Source organism: Euprymna scolopes, chromosome 5, assembly GCF_053919585.1.
Source record: "Euprymna scolopes isolate OS-2025 chromosome 5, ASM5391958v1, whole genome shotgun sequence".
Lineage (NCBI taxonomy): Eukaryota > Metazoa > Mollusca > Cephalopoda > Sepiida > Sepiolidae > Euprymna > Euprymna scolopes.
Window position 1 is genome coordinate 75,769,503 of NC_136486.1, and position 17,842 is coordinate 75,787,344.

General features: G+C 31.6%; 1 protein-coding gene across 8 annotated transcripts in view; it reads right to left on the minus strand.

The window, feature by feature from the left end:
* LOC145276861 (centrosomal protein of 97 kDa-like) overlaps positions 1 to 17,842 on the minus strand; it is a 417,991-nt gene that overhangs the window by 48,658 nt on the left and 351,491 nt on the right. The window lies entirely within an intron of this gene.

Below are 17,842 nucleotides of genomic sequence, written 5' to 3' on the forward strand. Positions count from 1 at the left end.
CATCGATTGAGTTATGGTGATTTGCATATCACATTAAATCAAATCTATTTAAATTAGCTTGATGATATTACTTATTCAACATAATAGCCTCATTTCAACTGTATTATTTAAAAATATAATTTAAAATTTAATTATTTAGTTTATTTTCATTTCAATTTATATTTGATATAAATTATTTTATCTGAAATCTGACACCATTTAATTTTCAAACCTGAAAACCAAAGGGGAATAACTGATAGTTTAATACTTTATTATTTTTATTTTTAATTTGGAGGAAATTCTTTTTCGCTTATTCTTAATTTTTAAGTAACCTTTCTCATTTTTTACTAGACTACCCGTGACCTGTTGGGTCAGTATGTTATATTAGCTATGGAATTAATGTATGAGCGTGACACTGTTGACGTAAAGAAAATAGGTTTTGCAACATAACAGAAACATTTTTATGAAACATTTTAAAATGAAAGAATATAGATAGATTTCTATGAGTTGTTCTATTTATTATAATTGATTATTTAAAAAATAAAAATTACAGCCATTGAATAATAAGTGGTTTGTCATACTTAAAGGTAAATGTGCACTGAACAGATACCATAATACTTAAAGTTAAATTCAAATTGTGATATATGTTTTAATTTAAACGTGAAAAAAAACAACAGTTGGGACACTGAAAACGTACACATTAAAACAATACGTTATATTGTCACGTTAATCGCCATTGTAAAATGCTCTAATGGTTGTCAACAAGGTTAAAGTAGATTTATTTGTAAGAAAATTGCATTATAATAACTTAAACGTAATACGGAAATGAAGGATGTAAAAAAAGTAGAAAGTTTATTTGGATAATTTAAACGCAAAAAAAAAAAACATTGGGATGCTGAAAACATACACCGTAAAACAGTACGTTTTATTGTCACGTTAATTATTTAGTATAATATATATTGTATATGAGGGCGTGCAATAAGTAATGCCCCTGACCTACTTCCCATAGCAGTAGAGCAACAAAACTTGGCACAGTTATTAGTCTTTTTCTACATAGGAACCACCCAGAGTTATGCATTTCTCCGATCATTTGATGCAGCTCTGGAGACCAGGTTGGTCCTCCAACCACAACGTGACTTCAGAAATCAAGGCTGCATCATCTGGGAAACGCTTTCCTTTCAAAAATAACTTCATGGCTGGGAAGAGGTGAAAATCAGAGGGTGCAAGGTCAGGAGAGTAGAGAGGATGGGGGAGGATTTCATAACCACACACCCATGTTTCTGATCTCGCGATATGTGAGTTGTGGACCGGAGTGTTGTCCTGCAGGAGGAGGGTACCTTTGCTGATCTTGACCCGCCTCTTGATTTTGATAGCTTCCTTTAATTTCCTCAAAAGTGAAGCATAATAGGCTCCTGTAATTGTGGTACTCTTTCACAGAAAATCTGTCATCACTACTCTGTCCTGGTTCCAGAAGGCTGTGAGCATGACCTTGCCAGCGGAGGGCTGCACCCTTGCCTTCTTTGGATGTGGTGAGTCCAAGTGCTTCCACTGCATTAACTGGGCTTTGGTCTCTAGATCATAGTGATGGACCCAGGTTTCATCCTGTGTAATCAGTCTTTTGAAAAAGTTTGACTCATCTTCTTGGCACATCTCCAAATTCATCCTCGAGGACTCAATGCGTTCTCGCTTCTGGAATGGTGTGAGCAACCTGGGAATCCATCTGGCAGACACTTTATGCATATGCAAATGGTCATGAATGATAGTTTCCACAGAACTAATCTTGAGATCTTGGACTATTAGGCGAATAGTAATGCGCCAATCTTCCAAAATGGCAGCCTCAACTTGACGGACAGATGCCTCATCAATGGCAGAGCTGGGGGGGGGGGGGGCGACCAGGTCTGGGAGCTGTTTCCACAGACTTCCGGCCATGTTTGAATTCATGATGCTAGCATTTTTCAAGGTCATATGATGGGACATTATCACCATAAGTTTCTTTCATTTCATCAAAAGTCTCCTGTGGTGTGTGTCCTTTCAAATACAAAAACCAGATCACTGCTCGACATTCAAAAGGCTCCATTTCACACCTGACTCAGTTCAAACACCTGTAAAACAGAAACCACAATTTGTTCAGAGCTGTAATTTGCCACATAACCCGTAGAGATATAAATCATTGCACATGCAAAATTTCAGCTAGATCAGACAACTGGAAGTGGGTCAGGGGTATTACTTATTGGACGCCCCTCGTATATGAAACAGGTCAATGATTACACATATTATTTGTAATCATATTTTGCGTTTGTTTCCATATTTTGAAGTTTTTTATTCAATAAATTTGAGATATTCGCTTTTCTTAGGACGAAATCGGTCCAGCAATATTTGTTTATTTGTTTACACTGTTATGGGTTTATGTTTATGTACACATGCGCAACCGGAAGTTGTAAACCGGATGTTGGGTTGCAACACCCGTTAGAGTTTTATAATTGTATAGAGTGTTGTGTTATCAGTTTCTTACACTGTATTTGTTTTCTTTGGTCATGTAAACTATAAATACGCCGATATAATTCATAAGTTGTTTTTTTGAAAAACTTCTTCTCCAGAATACATCATTTTTCGTTATTTTCAACGCTGATGCCCGGGGGAAGTAGAGGGGTATGGGGGTAAGAGAAAAATAATTAAAACTAATGTCCTCATTTACTTGCATCCCCATGAGGGCAAAGTTAGTCAGACACAGGGCCAATTTTCCATGTGAACAAAATTCATCATCCTATATATTATCTGCTCCTTTTTTTGTTTATAAAATATAATCGGTGTTGCCCAGGATTTATTATAATAATTATACCATAGCAAGTGTGTTTAATTGCCTGCGAAACAGATTTTGTCAAAAAAAAAATAAATTAAGACCTACTTTTTGGGGGGCTTAATACGTTTAAACAGTCTTTATAAATAATATGAAAGAAGAAATTTTGAATAAAAAGAAAATTAACATTTTAGCGTGGAGGATCACTTTTCTATATAAATTTAACGTAAAAGAAGCACCCACTTTTTGGCTGCAATGTGTTCAACAAGACATGTCATCTCTAGCATTTTTTCAAACTTGGCAAGGGGGGAGGGCAAAACATGACAAATAAAATTTTTTTTTTGTTTCTTTTGATGGTGGAGCCGGGAATTACATTTGAAACATAAAATAACAATAAATTTAATTATGAGACCATTCTGTACTTTCACCTAACAATTTTATAAACAAGACGAACCCCAAAATATGACAAATTCAATTTTTATTGGGGGGGGGGATTACATTAAAAATATTTTGGAATTAATTTTTAGTAGATTTTTTTTTTCGATCGCACAGGCGTTTGCAGCTATTTTTTACTGAAACAAAAAGTTATAAAGATTTATTTTTAATTATTTTTTTTGTTGGGGAGGAGGGTCTTTCCAGTGCTCAATACCTGGAGAATAGTTTCTTCTCTTTGTAGCCCTTCTGCCGAAATATCTGGTGGAGAGGGTATCACATACTTCTTTTTTGGGTGATTAAATTTACATGTTTTCATCCGTTCTTTTATTTTTGTTGTGGTGGTATCCACGTTGCCCATGATGAAAATGATTAGTATATAGGTGTGCTTCAAATGGAACTCCATGTCAACCCAGGCAATGCTGGGTACCCATTCTAGTACATGTTATATATACACACATATATATATATGTATAAATATGTTATATATATATATATATATATATATATATATATATATATATATATATATATATATATATGTTATATGCTGGCCCCGTTCCCTCTATTTGGGGTCAGAAAAATCCCAGCCTGGTCACCGATGATCTTGGCAGATGAGGAAGGAATCCCAACGGCTTGCGCAGCGGATGAACCAGCACCGCAGTGCCTACGTGGTCTACAAGGGTGATGTACAACTCGACTCGGGTCTGCCTTAGCTATCGGATGCAGCTGATTGCATGTGTGAGAATGTCCTCGCCCGTTCTTGCCTCTGTACGTTTGCTTTCAGCAGAAAGGGTGCTAGCAGTACTGGGCAAGTTGCTTATTACTACTTTGCCAAGGCTGGGAGAGAGGTGAAAGTCCTGTGGCAATGGAGTGAGGGCGTACCGGCAGGTTTGATGGCCTGGAGGCCGCAATGTGATCTCTGCACTCAGGCGATTGGAGTATTATGGTTGTGCTCTTGCTGAAGCCGTCATCGTCGAAATCGACGGACTGCCCAAGAGAGGAAGCAAAAAGAACGCGACTATGGGCGCCACTGCCCAGATTTCCTGCCATCAGCTCTCTCTCACATCTGTGACCGGGGTTTCAGAGCTCCGATTGGACTCACAACGCACCTTCGACACGGACACTAACCGACCTCCGCATTATCATCGAAATCGACGGACTGCCTGAGAAAGAGGGAGAGAGAGAGAGAGAGAGAGAGAGAGAGAGAGAGAGAGATATGTTATATATATATGTTATATATATGTATATATATGTTATATATATATATATGTTATATATGTATATATGTTATATATATATATATGTTATATATATATATATGTATATATATATATATATATATATATATATATATATATATATATATATACTAGCTGAACCCTGCCACGCGTTGCTGTGGCTCAAGTTGGCGCAATGGAAAAAGTTCCAAAATGAGAAAAAGCACGTTTGTTATAGGTTTAATTTTCCATTTTGCATGGGTACACAGTTTTTGTTGTTCCATTTTCTTAGCTGATATAGAGAATTTCTGGTTTGGTGACTCTTGAATATGTAACATAAATTATCCATGTGAAAAAACAAAGCTTGGATTGGTTTATATTTCCCAACATGATAATTAGTACACCAAATTTCAGTTGCAATACATGCGGTGGCATCCCTGGCAAATATAGCTGTTGGATAATTAACCACTTTATCTGCTTTCACAACAATGTCGATGAATTTGTATTTGACTACCTCATTTGGAATTTTACATTGAATAATAGCGTTAAGTTCATGGGCATCTTTGTATTGACCTGCAAGAATAGCTCATTCACTCAGTCAAATGGAATTCTTATAATTTGAATATCTGCAAAAAAATTTTAAACTAACTGTTCTTTTGATGAAATAAAATTACAGAAATTACAGAAGTTAAAAGTCAAAGAATTTTGCCCTTAACTCTGATCAGCTGGCACTTTTTCGTACACAATTTCCCACAAGTGATGCAAAAAATTTTGTGCGGATCGAACAGTCTGCAACTGGACATGCATATTTTGAGTTAAGTTTAATGTCTTCACATGGAACAAAAAAGCAGAGTATTTGAGGCAAGCATTTATTTCATCTGGCAGGGTACAGCTAGTAAATAAATAAATGTTTGAAAATGTGACAAATAATCGTTTAGTTACAGCAACATCAGTAAATAAAAGATGTTACGTGTGGGGTGGGGTGGGGAATAAGGGAGCGACTATTATTTTTTTCTGCTGGTCACCATGGAACTCAACTCCCAAGGAGAACCAAATTGTAATTTTTTTTGTCAAATAAATAAATTTCAAGCAATTTTTACAATAAATAATAGATAGCAACTTCGTTAACTTTACGACTCGCCCCAGCATATTATAAACACCCTAACTTCCATATGTTAAAACGGCTTTCGGAATGAACACCCCCCAATCTCCCCATATTAAGAACGGCTTTTGAGGTTTATGGAAGGGCATGTTTTTTTTTAACATGGGGAGGTTAGGGTGTTTATAATACGTTGAGGCATGTCATAAAAATGAAACAGTTTAGAAAAAGTTAAAACAAACTTTTTTATGTAAACAAAAAAAGAAAAGAAACTAAACAATTAAAATGTAATGTTTCATGAATGAAAAGCCTTAACATAAATAAAGGTATTTAAAATTTAAAAATTGGTAAGTACATAAATTAATTTAAATTTTTAAAATATGGGATTTTTTTTTTGTGCTAATGCAGAGAGTGATCCGCGCTATTTTTTAATTCCGTGTTTAAGTTTTATATGTTTTTATTCAATTGTAAGGTTAAAGTACAGAATAGGTACAAAACACCCTCCCTTCCCCATGTTAAGAATGTCTTTTTTAATAATAACATTATTATTTCAGCACGGATCACTGTCTGCATGAGTAACTTTTTTTTTTTTTTACTTATCTTGTAATTCTAGAGTAGTTGAAACGGAAGTTACCAGAACAGTCTGCAGTCTCGCAGAAACGACTTCGCAAAATATTTATCTTTTAATTAATATTTTTATAATTCGCAATGTAAAATTATTTTAATAACATGCAAACATTCACTGACTTTATAGATAGATTTTGTGAAAATTTCAATTAAATTGGTAACGTAGAAATATGGTTTTATTCACTTTTAACGAACCAAAATTACATTTTTATATATATATATATATATATATATATATATATATATATATATATATATATATATATATGTTGTATATGTATATACAAATGTATATGTATATATATATGTATATGTATACATATATATGTATATGTATATATATATATATATATATATATATATATATATATATGTTGTATATACATAAAAAGTCTTTTAACAGAATAATATAATAAAAAGTTCATGATTAGACATTGTATTTTAATACAACATTTTAATAAAGCGATGGACAGTGGAAATCCACTGATAATATATATATATATTATATATATGGTAAAGTATATATATTATTTCATATATATATATATATATATATATATATATATATATATATATATACTTGTTTATTGTTATATAAACATGCTCACATCCTGCTGCTACAAATAGCCACTTGTTTCAATCAAACAACAGATATCATCAGGCAGCGACTTGACTATTCAAAAGTTCAATGAATAACGTTTATTCATTGAACTTTTGAATAGTCAAGTCGCTGCCTGATGATATCTGTTGTTTGATTGAAACAAGTGGCTATTTGTAGCAGCGGGATGTGAGCATGTTTGTATAACAATAAACAAGTATTATTAGCTCTTTTTATTGAGCACTATCTAACAACCTCGTTGAATTCATTAGCCCATTACTTTTGAATATAAAAAAACCTGAGTATATATATATATATATATATATATATATATATATATATATATATATATATATATATTATGTATATAATATATATATATTATTTCATGTATATATAATATATATATTATTTCATGTATATATATATATATATATATTATTTCATGTACATATATATATTATTTCATATATATATATATATATGTATATATATCTATTACTCCATGTATATATATAATATATGTATATATATATATTATTCCATGTATATATATAATATATGTATATATATATTATTTCATGTATATATATAATATATGTATATATCTATATTATTTCATGTATATATATTTCATGTATATATATATTATTTCATGTACATATATATATTATTTCATATATATATATGTATATATATCTATTACTCCATGTATATATATAATATATGTATATATATAATATATGTATATATCTATATTATTTCATGTATATATAATAAATATATATATATATTATTTCATGTATATATATGTGTATATATATATTATTCCATGTATATATATATGTACACATCTATATTATTTCATGTATATATATATGTATATCTATATTATTTCATGTATATATATATGTATATATATATTATTTCATGTATATATATTATTTCATGTATATATATAATATATGTATATATATATTATTTCATGTATATATAATATATGTATATATATATTATTTCATGTATATATATAATATATGTATATATCTATATTATTTCATGTATATATATAATATATGTATATATCTATATTATTTCATGTATATGTATAATATATGTATATATCTATATTATTTCATGTATATGTATAATATATGTATATATCTATATTATTTCATGTATATATATAATATATGTATATATCTATATTATTTCATGTATATATATAATATATGTATATATCTATATTATTTCATGTATATATATAATATATGTATATATCTATATTATTTCATGTATATATATATATATGTATATATCTATATTATTTCATGTATATATCTATATTTTTATAAAGTGATAGGGTTCGTGTGTTTCTGTCTGTGTGTACAGCTCTCCATCATCAACGAAATATAAAGGAGGTAAGAGGGTAGATCTCTCCTGATAGAGAAACATTAGAACCCATTTTAGGATGTTTCTGTTATAGGAGACATAAGAATCTTGGCCTAATTTCTTTATATACTATTCTACAAACCACCCCCATATCGAATGACTTATGCTCATTTGCATATCACATTATATTAAATCTCTTTAACTAATTACCTCGACCTTATTACATATTGGAAATATTCTAATCATTTCAACTGTACTATTTACAAAATCTATTTAACATTTAATCTATCTATCTATATATCACATTATATTAAATCTCTTTAACTAATTACCTCGACCTATATATATCTATAAAAACAGAGATGTGTGTGCCACGGACGATTTCTGATTGGTTAATCCAATAATCACATCTCCTAAAAAACAATCGTTTCTACGCTCTTACCTTTACCATAAAATATTATGGCTTTATTTATTGTCCATCTTGGAAGGGTTTAATTTTTTAATAACTTGTTATTTACAAATTAAAAAAATACGAAACTATTATACGAAACTAAACTACACGAAACGCGCACACACGCACACACACACGTTCACTACCGTCACGTTGTTATGGCAACCAAACCCGCTGACTACATAAACAGTAAACACACACAGTAAATGCGATTTTCTTCATTTTCTCATTTCACTCGTGGTCTTAAATTCATTTCGGGTTTGTATTACTGTACACATAGATTCGAATAAGTTGCCAAAAAACAAATATATAACAAATAAATGTTATCAAAGGCAAGATAAATTACTTTTCTACCAAACTGGATATATTTTTCGTGTTTTTATTCAATTTAACATGTTTATTCAGCTCGAAAAGCATACAGTGTTTACCGATGTATTGAAAAATTCAAGATGGCGGCCGATTCTCTCTTTAACACGGTAAGTTTGGAAAAAGGTGTAATAAATAAAAAACCGGTTAAAATACTGTTAAAAACTCGCTCAATATATGTTACCGTGACATAGGTTGACATATATTCGGCGGGTTTTTAATAGTATTTTGTATAGTTTTTTATTTATAACACCTTTTCCCAAACTTACGGTGTTAAAGAATGTGTGAGACGCCATCTTGAATTTTCCAACACATCGGTAAACACTATATTCTTTTCGAGCTGAATAAACATGTTAAATTGAATAAAAACACGAAAAATATATCCAGTTTTTATCGGTTTTTTACCTTCTCTGCAGAAGTACAAAAAAAAACAAAAAAAAACGGAAGGTACTTTTACAGAATGTTAAACTATTCTTTCGAAGAAATTTAGCAAGAATACCTGTAAACCAGGAAATCGGTAAAATGTCATCATGGATGAATACTTGTCTATTATAATTTCTACCCTTGACAAAAACTTAGCCATAACAAAAGAGATTTATTGTTCAGATTCTTTTTGAGACTGATTTCTAAAAAGATATTTTATAAATAAAATCGACTTTAAAATTAAAGACTTAAATTACAATAATTGAATTTAAACATTCTTATTTCAATATTTGGCACATAACACCTGCAAAAATGATCACAATGTCAGGATTTCATTTTATTTCAGAATCGATGGCAAATTGTGTAGATTGATATCTCATTATATTAAATACTAATATTTAACATTAGTTTATCATTTAAGCCGATAAAAAGCCCCCTTTTTTTTTTTCGAGTCATAAAAGGATTTGGAGTTTCCTAATCAACCTTTCGGGTGCAGTTGCACGCTCTCAAAATAACTAAAGTGTTGGATTTAAAAAAATTGGTTCATTAAAACAGGTTTAGTTTTAATAAAAAAAAAATTTTTTTTTTAAATCGCTTCGGTAATTAGATATGTTGTATGGTTATCCCTAATCGCTGAATAAAACCGCTAACGAGTTGAATGATTACGACATAAAATTAAACTCGGGTTCCTGAAACGGAAACTTCGTTTGTTTTTGTTTTTTTCTTATCAATATATTTACATTGTTATTTTGTTTTCATTTTCAATCATTCGAACAGTTTTCTTTTTCAAGTAATCCAAGTTACAAAATTCCCACTGTTTACTATGCTAAAATCACAATGACTAATGTATACCTATTAACCCTTATCCTTGAGTGGCCTCTGGGCCTTGATAAGTGGTGACACCCATGTAAAAAAAAAAAAAATCACTCGAACAGTTTTCTTTTTATAATGTACAGTTTTAAAAGTTTAAAAACTATATAGTTTTTACTTCAGGAAAATTAATGGGTCAGTTTTTACGATGTGCCCTGTTAAAATACTGTTAAAAACTCGCTCAATATATGTTACCGTGACATAGGTTGACATATATTCGGCGGGTTTTTAATAGTATTTTGTATAGTTTTTTATTTATAACACCTTTTCCCAAACTTACGGTGTTAAAGAGGGTGTGAGACGCCATCTTGAATTTTCCAACACATCGGTAAACACTGTATGTTTTTCGAGCTGAATAAATATATTACATTGAATAAAAACACAAAAAATATATCCAGTTAGGTAGAAAAGTAACTTATCTTGCCTTTGATAACATTTATTTATATATTTGTTTTTGACTATTTTTTCGAATCTATGTGTACAGTAATACAAACCCACGATATGAATACTCACGTTGTTATATATATATATATATATATATATATATATATATATAAATGAGATTATAGCAGTTAAAAAACATTTTTAAAACACACACACACCTTTTTCAAAGTGATCAGAAATCGTATAAAAGTAAAAAGGGTAAATTTTTACTTACTTTCCAACTTAATCATCTTTAACGTGACTTTTACAGTTTTTTTTAAATGGAATTCATTTACCGATACAAAAGAAATGATAAGTAAATAAATCCATAAATAAATATTCTAAATGGTTTATTTTAATACTTGCCAGGATGCGGAGGAAAATGAATGAAGGGGGAGGGGAATAAAATAAAAACATTTTGGAAACAGAGTAAGTTTGAAAGAATTGCTTTGCCCAGAAAGAAATTAATGAAAAAATAAAATTAAATTTCTTTTCTTTCTTGATTTTTTTTTAGTTTTTTATGAAAAAGGAAGTCAAAATTAAGACGATAAAAAACAATTTTTATTAAGAGCGAACCTCAGTCGTCAGGTCTGTAAAAAAAGACGTGGAATAATAAATGTTTTCTAATACAAATTGTTTTTACTTATGTGTTCATTTGTCTCTTTGAAGTTCGTTTGTTTAATATATCGGTTTGCAATATAATTTTGTCATTCTGTCAGACTCAAATTTTAAATCTATATATCTATAAAAGTGTGTGTGTGTGTGTGTGTGTGTGTCTGTGTACATTTCCCTACGAAATAACTCTGTCAATTTTTAGTCTACAGACTCGAAATTTGATATACAGGGTACTGAGATTTGGAAAAATCTATGTGATCGGTTTTTAGCCAGAAATTTGGCGATTAAGGGGTCAAAGTTCAACGATTTGAGCTTTGAGAACTCTACCAAACTTCTCCGGCAATTTTGGGTCTACACACTTGAAATTTTAGATATAGCTTCCGTGGACATGGATCTAACTTAATAACTTGATTTGAGCCCAAAACAATAAATTTTCAGGGGTCATAATAGGGGTCAAAGTTTAAAAAATTACCCCCTTTTTTTTGCTCAGCATACACCTCCAAACACCCGGGCAACGCCGGGCACCCATGCTAGTATAATATATATATATATATATATATATATATATTATTTCATGTATATATATATATATGTATATATATATATTATTTCATGTATATATATAATATATGTATATATCTATATTATTTCATGTATATATATATATTTTTTTTACTTTTTTATTCAATTTTCACCCCAAACAAGGCACAATGCCACTTTGAAGCAGGGGGGCTACTATCAGGGACTTAATTAGCGGGGTCATTATGAAGAGAGATGAGTAGAAAGATGTTTGTTAACATTACTTGAACTTCTGCATATCATTGCAGTTGGGAAAGCAGAATCCCGGAAGGGAGTTCCAAAGACCCGCAATTCTGGGGAACAAACTATTGGAGTAAAAGGCTTTCTTGCACCTAGGGATCTCTACTGTAAAGGGATGAGACTTAGTAGCTTGTCGGGTTTGTCAGGGGTAGTTACGTCGGGGAGGTACAAGTGTTTGCAGTTCGTCAGAGCATTCACCATTAAAGTATTTGTAGAACAGGCAGAGAGATGCAACATCTCGTCGATGGGACAGAGGCTGAAGCCTAGATGACAGTTCAGGACCTATCAGGTTGGCGACTCTCTTTTGAACCCTGTCCAGGAGCGAGAGACAAGCAGCAGATGCACCAGCCCAGATGTGACAACAGTACTCCATACATGGGCGAATGGTTGCCTTATAGAGGTATAGGATACTGTCAGGCGTAAGTAGTTTTTTAGCACGGTAGATGGAGCCAACCTTCCTTGCAGCAGCCTTGGCAATGCTCTCAATGTATCTATTCCAGTTCATGTTCCCTGCAAACGTTAGGCCGAGGAGTTTCAGAAGTAATTTCAGGCAATGTGTTCTTGGCCACTGCTATTAGTGGTAGAGAAGGTTTCTTGTAGTTATTGAAGGAAACAAGCTTAGTCTTAGCAGCATTGAATGTGACCAACCATTTTTGTCCCCATTCCACTACGGATTGGAGGTCATCCTCTAGTGTTTCTGCCATTTCCTTGGATATGTGTTCATTTGTTTTCCCCTCATATCTGTTATAGAGAGTGGTGTCATCAGCAAATATACCCATCTCCGAAACAATTTTATCAGGGAGGTCGTTTATGATTATCAGGAATAATAGAGGTCCAAGTATAGACCCCTGAGGTACTCCCGCATTTATGTCATATTGTTTGGATGTACGACTGTCGAGGATAACTTTGATTTTTCTATTACTTAAGAAGGATTTAATTACATTATGAATTCTTCCAGTGATTCCATATGATCTAATTTTCCTTAGAAGACCATTGTGCCATACCCTGTCAAAAGCCTTAGATATATCAAGGGCCACCGCTCTACCCTCCCCTGTTTTATCCAATGAACGGTATATATGTTCAGAAACTACAGTTAAGATATCTGCTGTTGAACGGGCTTGCCTGAATCCATATTGTTTGTCAGTCAGGAGTTTAGCAGCTGTTAGGTGCTGGACTAGGGCTTGATTAACTAAGGACTCAAATATTTTGGCGAAAAGCAGGAGGAGGCTAATGGGGCGATAATTTAGTGGGTCAGTTCTTTCACCAGAATTCTTGTAGACTGGTACCACAGAGGCGGTTTTCCAGCAGTCGGGAAAACAAGATTCGTTAAGGCATTTATTGTAAAGTTTGGACAGAACTGGAGCAACCTCGGCAGAGCATTTTTTTAATAGCACAGCCGGGATGAGATCTGGTCCACATGCTTTTGAGGTGTCTAGGTTTTTTATAATAGCATGTACCTGAGAATGGGTGATTTTCAAATCGTCTAGTGTGGCGTCTGTTCACAGAGGAAAATCAGGGAGTGAGTGGTGTACCGAGTTCAGTGTGGAGTTTGAGGCAAACCGACTGGCAAGCAGATTAGCCTTGTCAGTTGCCGTGCAAGCAACCTCATGATTGTTTGATAGTGGGGGAATAGTTGACTGTCCATTATTTACTACGCTGTTGTAGATTTTCCAAAAATCCCGGGTTCCTAATTTCTGTGCTTCGATGCGTTTTCTGGTGGTTTCAGAGTAATCTATCTTAGCTGTCTCTATCACTCTCTTACAATTATTTCTAGCTTCTATAAACTTCTGTTTATTTGAGCTGGACTTATGTCGGTTGAATCTGCGGAACGCATGCTGCCTTTGACAAATGGCAGCTGCACAAGCAGAAGTAAACCATTGGGGAGAGTGGGGCTTGCTATAGAATTTCCGTGGGGGAACATGTTCTTCAATAGCAGTTTTGAACCGTTCAGTGGTCTCATTTGCACACTGTTCTGCTGGAAGAGTAAAGACATTTTGCCATGGGGCATCTCTGATGAGCTCCCTGATGGCTTCCCAATCAGCCTTTTTGTAATACCTCTTTGTTTTGAGTAGTGGGTCTTAGGGCGAGAATTTAGGCTGATTTCTACCATTATCACAGCGTGATCAGCATTCCCGAGTGGGTTGTGGGCATTTGTTGTACAGTCATTGGGAACCGTTGTCAGAAAGAGATCTAGAAGTGAGGCATGTTGATCTTGCTGGTCTGGGAAACGTGTCGGAAATGTAACCAACTGAGATAGGGAATGGGATATAGAGAAGCTATGTGTTGCGCTACCAGCTACGTCTGTGTGATTAGAGAATCCTAGCCAGTTACTGTGGTGGACATTGAAGTCACCAAATACATGTATTTGTGTGCTAGTATCGAGGGAGAGTGCTATATCTATGCTGTCTGAGACTTTGTTTATTAGGGTACAGTCTTGGTTTGAGGGAGAGCGGTAGAGAAAATACAAGTAGCTAATATTGTGTTGCATATTTAGTCTGAAGCACATAAAGGCCTGGTTCTCTAATTCTAGTTTTATTTCTCTAGTCAGGGGGAGGGTGTTACGAATATAGACTCCAAGTCCATGCATATGTCTGTCCGAGTCCTTACGGTAGAGTGGGAGATAACCAGGCATGTTAAAGTGGTTAGAGAGAATGGAGGAGCGAAGGTTAGTCTCACTTAATGCTAAGATATCCGGGGTGTTTACAAGGAGAAATAACTCAACATCATCTAAGTTAGTTCTAAGCCCGCGGATATTAGTAAATGCAAGCCTCAAGGGAGGAGGCAGGTTGGTTTTCTTTGAGTTTGGTCCTGGTTTAAACGTAACTTTTGCTTGAGCTGTCATTTCATTTTATTTTATTTAAAAGTTTCAGTTAGGGTGAGTGAGTGAGGGGATGCTGGACAAGTAGTTGTGTAGAATACCAGACATGCAATACAAGTAGACCATCAGCTGTCCTCACCCACAGGATTGTGGCCTAACATATGTATATATATATATTATTTCATGTATGTATATAATATATGTATATATATATATATAGTATTTCATGTATATATATAATATATGTATATATATATATATATTATTTCATGTATATATATAATATATGTATATATCTATATTATTTCATGTATATATATAATATATGTATATATCTATATTATTTCATGTATATATATAATATATGTATATATATATTATTTCATGTATATATATATATGTATATATATCTATATTATTTCATGTATATATATATATGTATATATCTATATTATTTCATGTATATATGTAATATATGTATATATCTATATTATTTCATGTATATATATATAATATATGTATATATATATTATTTCATGTATATATATCTATATATATATTATTTAATGTATATATATATATGTATATATATTATTTCATGTATATCTAATATATATATACATATATTATTTCATGTATATATATATTTCATGTATATATATAATATATATATATTATTTCATGTATATATAATATATATATATTATTTCATGTATATAAAATAAATATATATATTATTTCATGTATATATATATAATATATGTATATACATATATTATTTCATGTATATATATATATATTCTTTATATATGTATTATTTCATGTATATATATAATATATGTATATATATATATATATATTATTTAATGTATATATATATGTACATATATTATTTCATGTATATATATGTATATATATATATATATTATTTCATGTATATACATAATATATGTACATATATTATTTCATGTATATATGTAATCCATATATCTATAAAAGTGAAAGTGTCTGTCTATCTGTCTGTTTGTCTGTGTACATTTCCCTATGCAATAACTCTGTTAATTTTCAGTTTACAAACTCGAATTCGATATACGCGGTATGGAGATTTGGGAAAATCTTTGTAATCCATTTCGTCCAGAAATTTGGCTGTTAAGTGGTCAAAGTTTTACGATTTGACCTTTGAGAACTCTACCAAACTCCTCCGCCAATTTTGGGTATAAACAATTGAAATTTTAGATATAGGTTTCTTGGACATGGATCTAACTTAATAACTTGATTTGAACCCAAAACAATAAATGTTAAGGGGTCATAATAGCAGTCAAAATTTTAAAAAATTTGACCTCTGCGGTCTCTACCAAATTACTCAGACAATTTCTGGTGTAAACATTTGAAAATTTAAATAAAGGATATTCAGATATAGAGCCAGCTTTTTAATAGGTTTGGGTCGAAAATTTGAGCTACCAATATATACATGTATGTATGTATGTATGTATTTTTGCATGTCTGCCTAAAACCTTCGACAGAGGCGACGGATTTTCACAAGATCAGTATCGTTTTGAAGCTGGACCCTTCAGATGACAAATACTGAAAGATTGGCTAAAAACATTCACTTTTTCACCCTCAACTGGGCAGTTTTCTATAGAAAGGGGTCGGTTTTTTCGCCAATATTTTCGAAAGTCATCCCCTGTTTTCGATTGTGTAGTCTTAATTTAAACCTACATCGCTTCCAGTTTGACAGTGGTTCTAACAGCAAAGACGTGACGTTTTTTTTTGTGTTCTTTTCCTCTTTCACGGTACGGGTTCGAGCATGCCTTCCTACTACCACTTTTTTTTTTTTTGCTCAACATACACCTCCAAACACCCAGGCAACTCCGGGCTGAAATGCTAGTTTGTTAATCAATAATTTCTTGTAATTTGAAAAATGATAAAAAAGAAGCAAGAAAAAGAAAAAAAATCAAAAATAGGGTAAAACAAATAGAAGTTATAAATCTTAAACATATTATAAAAGCCCTACACGAGGATATTCATTGTCATAATTTCACATTAACTTCATCTAAGTTAAAGATTTGACTAAAAATGGAAAGAAGGCAAGAAAAAAGTGTTGAAACATTATGTTGAACAAAGAGCTGTAGTAAATCAAATCGGTGAAGAATCAATGCAGTCATGATTTTGAGTGTTGAGTAATAACAAAGATGGTGGCAAACAATCAATGCAGTCACAATTCAGTCGTTTCAAGACAGAGGTTGACAGCGAACTGAACTGAATCCAAAATTCAATATTTTTATAATGAGATTGGAGGTTTCTCATTGGTTGATTGTCCCAACTGTAACTTATAAGTAAGATTGTCGACATCATTGGGGTTATACCCTCATTATAAATCAAAAACATTTTAACACATCCGCATTTTTTGATATAATCAAAAGCCCTTTCTCACTCAATTTGGTTTGATTTGATTAAATAAATAAATAAATAAATGAATAAGTAAATTTTCTTTCTTTCTTCTTTTTCTTTTGTTTTATTTATTTAGTTTTAGAATTTGTCTTTATTCTCATTAGTCAAAAAAATACATCAATATATTGGTATAATGTATGCACAAAGAAGTCATTTTAATCACATTGTTTAAGGATTTTTTTTTTAATACACAGAAAAATACAGATATACATACTTTTCAAATATATACATATATATATATATATATATATATATATATATACATACACAAATATATACGAATAGTTTCAGATATATACCTGAGAGTCAAAAGAATGATATATACCCAAAAGTCAAAAGAATGAAAAGAATATTCTATTGTCACATCCCTGGTTATAAGTAAGATCATCAAAATCATTGGGGTCATGCCCTCATTATAAATCAAAAACATTTTAACAATACATACCCTAAATTATCATCAAA